Below are 8,706 nucleotides of genomic sequence, written 5' to 3'. Positions count from 1 at the left end.
CAAAAACATGAATTTGGGCTTAAAAAATATGTTAAGATTGTAGCAACTACACTGATGTCACTCATCACATCATTTACACAACCCAAGCACTTAAAAGCAAAGAAATTAATAGTTAAGAACACTGGTCCTCTTACATTGTCAACATGACAAACACACACGCTGGTCCCAGTTCAATAAGGTATTGAAGCACGAATCATCCACTGTCAGGTCAGAGGGAGAGGAGAGGTACTTCCAGCACTCCGGCAAACCCCAGCTAGCAGATGCTCCTTTGGAGACGTTACCAACTGGCAGAGTTAGCTCTCCATTGGAGCATACCAGGCAAGAGAAATCAGGGAGCTGACAAGGGCACTGAGGAACTATTGGGATTGCAGCTAGCGGTGTGCCCAAGACAGAGGTGCAGCTTCACAGCAAGGTGATCGTAGGAAGGAGCCCAGGGTACCAGACGATAGTCCAATTGTGTTGCCAGAATTCTGGTCAGCGTGTTGTGGTGGGATCCCCACTGACCACGTAGTAGAACCCCTGGGCTGGGACTGGGAGGAGTAGGGTGAAGCCAAGGTCATGCATGGATTCACCAAGGGCAAGTCATGCCTGACTAACCTAATTGCCTTCTATGACGAGATAACAGGCTTTGAGGATGAGGGGAAAGCAGTGGATGTGTTATTCCTTGACTTTAGCAAAGCTTTTAACACGGTCTCCCACAATATTCTTGCCAGCAAGTTAAAGAAGTATGGGCTGGATGAATGGACTATAAGGTGGATAGAAAGCTGGCTAGATTGTCGGGCTCAACGGGTAGCGATCAATGGCTCAATGTCTAGTTGGCAGCCGGTATCAAGCAGAGTGCCCCAAGGGTCGGTCCTTGGGCCAGATTTGTTCAGTATCTTCATAAATGATCTGGAGCAGTGTTTCCCAAACTTGGGACACCGCTTGTTCAGGGAAAGCCCCTGGTGGGCCGGGCCAGTTTGTTTACCTGCCGCGTCCGCAGGTTCGGCCGATCACGGCTCCCACTGGCCGCGGTTCGCCGCTGCAGGCCAATGGGGGCTGCGGGAAGCGGCGTGGGCCGAGGGACATACCAGCCGCCGCTTCCCACAGCCCCCATTGGCCTGGAGTAGTGAACCGCGGCCAGTGGGAGCCGCAATCAGCCGAACCTGCGGACTCGGCAGGTAAACAAACTGGCCTGGCCAGCCAGGGGCTTTCCCTGGCCAAGCAGCATCCCAAGTTTGGGAAACACTGATCTGGAGGATGGCATGGATTGAGCCCTCAGCAAGTTTGCAGATGACACTAAATTGGGAGGAGAGGTAGATACACTGAAGGGTAGGGATAGGATACAGAGGGACCTAGACAAATTAGAGGATTGGGCCAAAAGAAATCTGATGAGTTTCAGAGTCCTGCACTTAGGACAGAAGAATCCCATGTACTGCTACAGCCTAGGGATCGAATGGCTAGGCAGCAGAAAAGGACCTGGGGGTTACAGTGGACGAGAAGCTGGATATGAGTCAACAGTGTGCTCTTGTTGCCAAGAAGGCTAACAACATTTTGGGCTGTATAAGTAGAGACATTGCCAGCAGATCAAGGGACATGATCATTCCCCTCTATTCAATATTGGTGAGGCCTCATCTGGAGTACTGTGTCCAGTTTTGGGCCTCACAGTACAACAAGGATGTGGAAAAATTGGAAAGAGTCCAGCGGAGGGCAACAAAAATGATTAGGGGGCTGGAGCACATGACTTATGAGGAGAGGCTGTGGGAACTGGGATTGTTTCATTTGCAGAAGAGAAGAATGAAGGGGAATTTGATAGCTGCTTTCAACTACCTGAAGGCTGTGGGAACTGCCCTGGACTACTTGCTGTCTGGCCCTGGCCTAGGCAACAAGAATCATGGAGACTGCTAATCCCTTTTTGAGCCGGTCCTTCCAGAAATGCAGAGCTAGGGGCCTGGCCTCCCTCCAAGTCTGATGGGGAGGGACAGCCACAACCTCCTGCACCTCTGGTGAGAGCCTCCTCCAGCCCCATAGATTTCAACAGGAGTAAGGTGCCTTAGGGATAGCTCAGTGGTTTGAGCATTGGCCTGCTAAACCCAAGATTGTGAGTTCAATCCTTGAGGGGGCAATTTAGGGATCTGGGGGCAAAGATTGGGGATTGGTCCTGCTTTCAGCAAGGGGTTGGACTAGATGACCTCCTGAGGTTCCTTCCAACCCTGAGATTCTATGATTAATACTTTATAGGATCTGGGCCTAGGACTCCCAAGTCTTTGGAATAGTAGATAGAAAAGAAAATGGGAAAGTAGGGAAGATCTTGTGGCTTCACAAATGGCTTGAACGATTCCCTCCTCTCCTCATCAAAGAAAAACCTGTGATTTATATTGGAGACAGTGCTGGATCTGGTATTACACTGGCACAAACGGCACTGGTCACATACATTAATACACACAAGCCTGGCAAACTTCTGCAATGCTCTGTTTAAATCAAACTGTAGACCGATGAATGAGGAAATGAAACCAGCCCCTTCCCTGCTGTCCCCCCACCCCCGCAGCCATGCCAGCATGCTGGCAGTGTGGCTGGCTCCATCCGGGCAGCGGGGCTGTGAGCTCCTGCCGCTCTGAGCGGCATGGTAAGGGGGCGGTGGGGGTTTTGGGTTGGGTAGGGGGTCGTGGGGGGGGCAATCAGGGGACAAGGAGCAGGGGGTGGTTGGATGGGGCAGAGGTTCAGGGGGCCTGTCAGTGGGCAGGGGTGTGGATAGGGGTCAGGGCAGTCAAGGGACAGGGAGCAGGGGGGGTTCGATGGGGGTGGGGTCCCAGGGGGGCGGTTAAGGGTGGAGGGTGCCGGGAGGGGGCGGTCAGGGGACAAGGAGCGGGGGGTGGGGTTGGATGGGTTGGGAGTTCTGAGGGGGGCAGTCAGGGGCCGGGAAGTGGGTGGGGGTGGATAGGGTGCGGGGGCCAGGCTGTTTGGGGGACACAGCCTTCCCTACCCAGCCCCCATACGGTTTCGCACCCCGATGCGGCCCTTGGGCCAAAAAGTTTGCCCACCCCCGTCTTAGGGTGTAGAAAGCCAGTCATTATTGAGAGTTATTAGTGTAAGTTACAAAATACTACTAGATCAGAATAATAATACCTAGCAGTTATACAGAGCATATAGACCACAAGAGAGGTATCTTTATTCCCTTTCTGCATATGGGGACACCGAAGTGGAGGTGACGTGACTTGTCCAAGATCACGCTGCAGCCCAGTGGAAAAGCTTGCACTACAATGTAGGTCTGCTGGATCCCAGTCCAGCGCTCTGTCCACTAGGGCACACTGCATCCTCAAAGACCTAGCAGAACTTACAGCTGCCACAGTGAACTAGACAATCTTTTAACCCACCTACCAAAGGATTTGCAGTTTATCGTTCAAAGCTGGGAGCGGCAGAGAGGGGCGGCTGCTTTAACTGCAGGGAGCGGTAGGAGGAACAGCCGAGAGCCGCAGGGAGGGGCCGCTGCTTTCCGGGAAGGGTGGGACTCCAGCTGTTCCAGGTTCTGCCTCCCCCATGAGCAGGCACGCTTTGCCTCTGGCCTCAGCGGCAGGAGGCCTGGGGTCGCTACGCGGCCAGCATGAAGGCTTTGCTACACAGGCACCGACTCCGTTGGTGGCTTAGCATCCACCATCAGCCGGTTCCTCCCCGTGCCTCCCCCCGTCCTGCCCATTGCAGAGCAGCTGTTCTGCGGCCTCCAGGAGGCGCTGTGGTGGGGGAGGGGAAGGAGCGGGGACGGGGCGCGCTGGCAGGAGGCAGGGCCGGCTGCCGGCACCGGCGTGCCAGGCGGGCGCTGGGGGCGGCCCCGTGAAAGGGGCGGCGGCCCGTGTGCCGTCAGGGTGGCACTTGTCTTTCCACGGTAGCGGCAATGCGGCGGCGGCCCCACTCTTCAGGCCGCACCGCAGCGGCAGCTTCTGTCTTCAGTCGTCCTGCTTGGGGGCGGCAAAAGCTGTAGAGGGGGGCCCTGGGAGCGGAGGGGGTGGTGGAATTGGCCCCCCCAGAGGCCGGTCAGGGGGTGGAGCCGGGCCAGGAAAATGCGGGGTGGGGCGGGGGCCTTGTGGAAGGAGGAAGTCGGCGCCAGGGCTTCGCTAAGCCTGGGGCTTCTCCTCCTGCCCGTGGCTGCTCGTGGGAAGATCTGCGAAAGGTGCGAGCTGGCAAGAGCAATGAAAAGGCTTGGGCTGGATGGGTGCCCGGGCTACAGCCTGGGACGCTGTCAGTCTGCTGCCTTGGAGGAGATGTCCGTGTGTGGTTCAGGCGATGGCCAGGGAAAGGGGATAAGTTGCCAGGTGCCTGGTTTTCCGCTGGAAAGTCCAGATAAAAGGGGGACCTGGCAGTGTCCATTCAGATGTATTGACCAGACACCAAAAGTCTAGTGACCCGGGGGCGGGGGCAGGGGTGGGGATGCCGGTGTGTGGGGGAGAACTGGGTCATTAACCTGCGCCAGCCTCTGCTCAGTGAGGTTCGCCTCCTACCTGCAGGCAACGGGCAACAGGCTCCGAGTCAGACTGCAGCTCCTGTCCCAGGCCTGGAGAGCAGAGGAAGCTCACCTGGTGGGGGAGGGAGGATGAGAAAATCCTGTGACAGGGAGGGGGGAGATCAGCCAGCGATGGGGGAAGGGGGAGAAAGGAGTGAGTAGGGGGCAGGGCTTCGGAGGAGGAGGTGGGGCAAGGGCGGGGCCTCGGGAGTCAGGTTTTCAGCAATTAGGAAGTTGTCATCCCACCGCAAAACACTCACTGGTGTTTCCTTCAAAGTTATAGGCCCCATGTGATGTTCATATGACAATCCAAAAGTTTTACTTGTAGAATATTTTTTTCTTACAATGCATATTTAATAAGGATTGTGAATCTGATCAGATTAAAAGGAAGCAAAACTGCCTGTGTGTACTTTGTATTAAATAATCATTTGCATCATCTACAAACAAGGGATACAGGGGCACTGAGAACCATATTTCTGTAAAATATCAACCTATGAGGAGTTTTTATCACCAGAGAAAATACATCAATCTGTGTGTGGTTATTTTTTTTAAACGGAACCTTCCCAGGGTGCGCACAGCAAGATACAAGAGCAACTTTAACACACCTGTCATAAACTATAACCCAGGTGACAAAAGCACTGATTTATGGGATTTTACAAATCAACAGCCACTGGTGGTGCAATGTTAAAACTGAAGGCAGGTTTTGACCACAGTTGCCAATTTTCACGGGGTAAAGAAGCACCCCGATTTTCACAATAAGCCAAAAATCAAGCCAATCCCATTTTAAAACAAGGCCAAAACAAGCCAATCCCTAAGAACCACAACACTCTATGTGACTAGATCCCCCCAGTGTGCAGTCTGAGACTGTGGTGGGCCTGCTGTGCACTCCTGATGCTCTTCCCCCCATTGCCCCCGCTTGCCCCTGCTTGCCGGAAGCTGATCAAAAAAAGAAGCAACAAGCTACAAGCCAAAAACTAGCCAACAAGCAACTCACAAGCCAATTAAGCAAAAAACAAGCCCAATTTCTGTGTTGTTTTTTTTGGTGTGGGTTTGGCATGTCAGGTTTTGACCCTAGTAGCCCTACATTAAAAAACCAACCCCTTATTCTACAGACAGAGGGGCGGGGTTGCAATGTGTGGGGATGCATGAGTGCTATAAAAGGGGATTCCCAAAGGATTTTTTAAAGAGGAATTGTGTTCCTTGTTTTTCAGACTTTCTTTATTAGGTTTCTTTAGTAAAAACAATTCCCTTTCGGAGAAGCACTTATTACTTAGCAGTTACGTTGATTTAAGAACACTTAACTTTGTTCTCAGAGGATGAAATTCACCGCTGTGCAGAAGGCCAGCACAAATGCCAATTCCTGACATTTTGAAAATAAGCATTTTAATGGTTGTAATTTAAAGAAACCCAATCAACTTGAAATCTAGTCCATTTTAAGAAATAATTAAAAGTAGTTTCAAGTACTGCAATTACCCTTCACTCCCCCTACCAATTTTTGTATTTTTACAATCAGTATTCTTTTTGTTTTGGTCTTGTCTCCTCTGCTCCTGTGAGAGATGCCCATACAAAAAACACAGGAAGCTGTCCGTCTGACTATACACAAAAAACAGCAAAATAGCTATTCACAAAGAGTAAAACCAATCATTTTGGAGAGGGTTAACAGTAGCACAGGAATTATGGTCTCAGCTAAGACATATTTCATTCAAAGAGCTGTCAAGGGCACCAAGTAAAAAAGATACCAAACAATATTTTCTCTTATTTCTTTAAATTTTTAGTGGCTCTTAGGTGCTACTAGTTGGTTTAAAATATTCAGACAAGCATGTGACGTAGAAGCAGATGGTGTGGTATCCCTTTACAGTACTAGAAGACATTTCCTTTGAAATAAGATCATTATGTAAAACAAGCAAAGAAAGTCTAATAGAAACAGATAGGAACTATAAAGAGAGGAACATAGAAATTGCCATACCGGATCAGACCTGCGGTCCTTCTAGTCCAATACAGTATCTCCAATAGGAGTGGCCAGTACCACATACTCCAGAGGAAGGTGCAAGACACCTTACAGTAGTTAGTTACGGTATAATGAGCCCACAGACTGACAGCATTCTAAAGCTAGGACCAAATTGTGAAACTAACATGATGCTTGACACCATCACATAGTTCACTCTGCTTGTGTGTTATAGCCCTTTCCCCCACCCTCTGTCTGTCTTTCTATTTAAATTCTAAGCTCTTCAGAACAAGGACCATCTGCTATTCTATGTTTGTACAGCATCTAACACCATGGGTCCCTGTTCTTGGTTGGTCCTTAGATGCTACCATAATCAACTTGATTATCAAATAATAATAAATAACATATAATTTCAGCAACAGTTTTAAGATGACTGATTCAAAAAAATGAAGAAGAAAATGGTTTTTTTTTCTCCCTCCTGTTACCACTCAATTTCTTTTTTAGAGTTACTGACAGCAGACATTACAGCAAGTGTAAATTGTGCAAAGAGAGTTGTTTGTGATCCCATTGGCATGGGTGCATGGTACATTTAAAACTCTTACAAGAACTAATAACAGTGACATACTTGTGTGTACAGTTAGGGGGGAGGCTAGTTAAAAGAGAGAGACTACAATCTTCTTTCGGATAAACAAGCTTGTAGAGAAGCAACAAGCAGGTTGCTAATATTTGCATGCTTATTTATTAACAGATTTGGACTCAGAACTTGTACACTAAGGGTTCTCCAGAAGCCTAGCCACCTTTATCTGGAGCTGAAAGGGAATGAGCAGTATTTCTGCTTAGCGAGACAGAGCTTATAGCACAAAACAGAGCAAATTTGATTCCATCCCATAGAGAGCAGTTGTGCAAATACACCAAACTTCTGCAGCAGGAATAGCAGCTGGTAAGTGGGCCTTTTGACAATCGTGTTCGTAGACTCCAGATTTATTCAGGCAGGATGCAGGATCCAGCTGGACCATGCAGAGTAGGCAGGTGCTATGCCAGGATTGGGCCAGTGGAAAATTACTTGTTATATTAATTTTGCTCTCTGCAGAAATATTAACCATGTACATACATTTAAAATTTTTTTTAAGTCTTTGCACTAATTGATGAGTTTCCATAATCAATTAATATGATTTTTAACTCACACAGGGTGGCATGGAAAAAGTACTGCAGAGGATGAGATGTCTCCCAGTGGATCAGGGGCTGCAATCTGTAAAGTGTTGGGGTTTATCCCAGCTTGGTTCCCTTGCAAATTAGCAGGGATTCGCATAGAGCAAAATGTTCCCTCCACTTGCTTCCCTTTTACAATTAATCATGTTCAAAATAAAACAAACTCAACAGAAAGGTTTAGGGCAACTGTCTGGTGAAATGCAAATATTTTACTCCTTGATGGTAAATCTGTGGATCTTTCCATGTGACCAGCTGCAGTAACCTATTTTGTGTTCTATACAGTGTAAAAGATCTGTTATCAGCTCTGTATTATATAGACATATCAAGATAAGTCAAATCTGCTTTTCCTGTGAGATCCTGCTACTATTTTGTTCTGCTAATTATAGTAATATGTCATCTTGCTTGTGAGCTTACATTCATTACAATCAATACAACTACTTACTTTGCACATAGTTTTTGTGATTATTCGTTAATGTAGAAGAGAAACTGAATATGAGACTATGAACTTGGGCCCACTGAAATCAATGGAATTTAGGAGCCTAAATACCTTTGAAGAGCTGGGCCTAGCACTACGAAATAAAGAGTATGAGAGAAGTGCATCATTAGGGAGACCAAAATATTTTATCTCAACAATCATAGTTTGTAAAAACATGGTGCGGAATTGTAATCTGTTATAGATAATTATGTTCCAAAACCACAAATCTGGGTTTAAAAAATCGTTTTAGGTTCTCATTCAAACACGCTGAGTCACTCATCACAGCATTTACAACCACCCAAGCACTTAAAAGCAAAGAAATGAATAGTTGACAACACTGGACCTCTTACACTGGCCACATGACAAACACAAACGCTGGTCCCAGTTTAACAAGGTATTGAAGCACATGAGTAATCCACAGAAGTCAGGGGAAGAGAAGAGGTACTCCCAACACTCCTGCAAACCCCAGCTAGCAGATGCTCCCTTGGAGACCGTTGCCAGCTGGCAGAGTGAACTCTCCACTGTGTTGCCAGAATTCTGGTCAGCGTTTTGTGGTGGGATCCCCACTGACCACGTGATGGACCCTCTGCTACTATTAGGGAC

General features: G+C 48.4%; 1 long non-coding RNA gene and 1 pseudogene across 1 annotated transcript; both read left to right on the top strand.

Annotated features, from left to right (window-relative positions):
* Nucleotides 1-2,531: 2,531 nt before the first annotated feature.
* Nucleotides 2,532-8,020, top strand: LOC142068362 (uncharacterized). The gene is made up of 3 exons (XR_012666469.1): nucleotides 2,532-2,605; nucleotides 7,168-7,359; nucleotides 7,608-8,020. It is a non-coding gene; the product is annotated as an uncharacterized LOC142068362 (long non-coding RNA).
* On the top strand, nucleotides 4,035-5,181 carry LOC125635805 (lysozyme C-like; annotated as a pseudogene).
* Nucleotides 8,021-8,706: the final 686 nt, after the last annotated feature.

The sequence above is a fragment of the Caretta caretta genome, chromosome 1 (genome assembly GCF_965140235.1).
Source record: "Caretta caretta isolate rCarCar2 chromosome 1, rCarCar1.hap1, whole genome shotgun sequence".
NCBI lineage: Eukaryota > Metazoa > Chordata > Testudines > Cheloniidae > Caretta > Caretta caretta.
The sequence above is the reverse complement of the archived record's forward strand: the minus strand, read 5'-3'. Positions and strand labels throughout refer to the sequence as shown.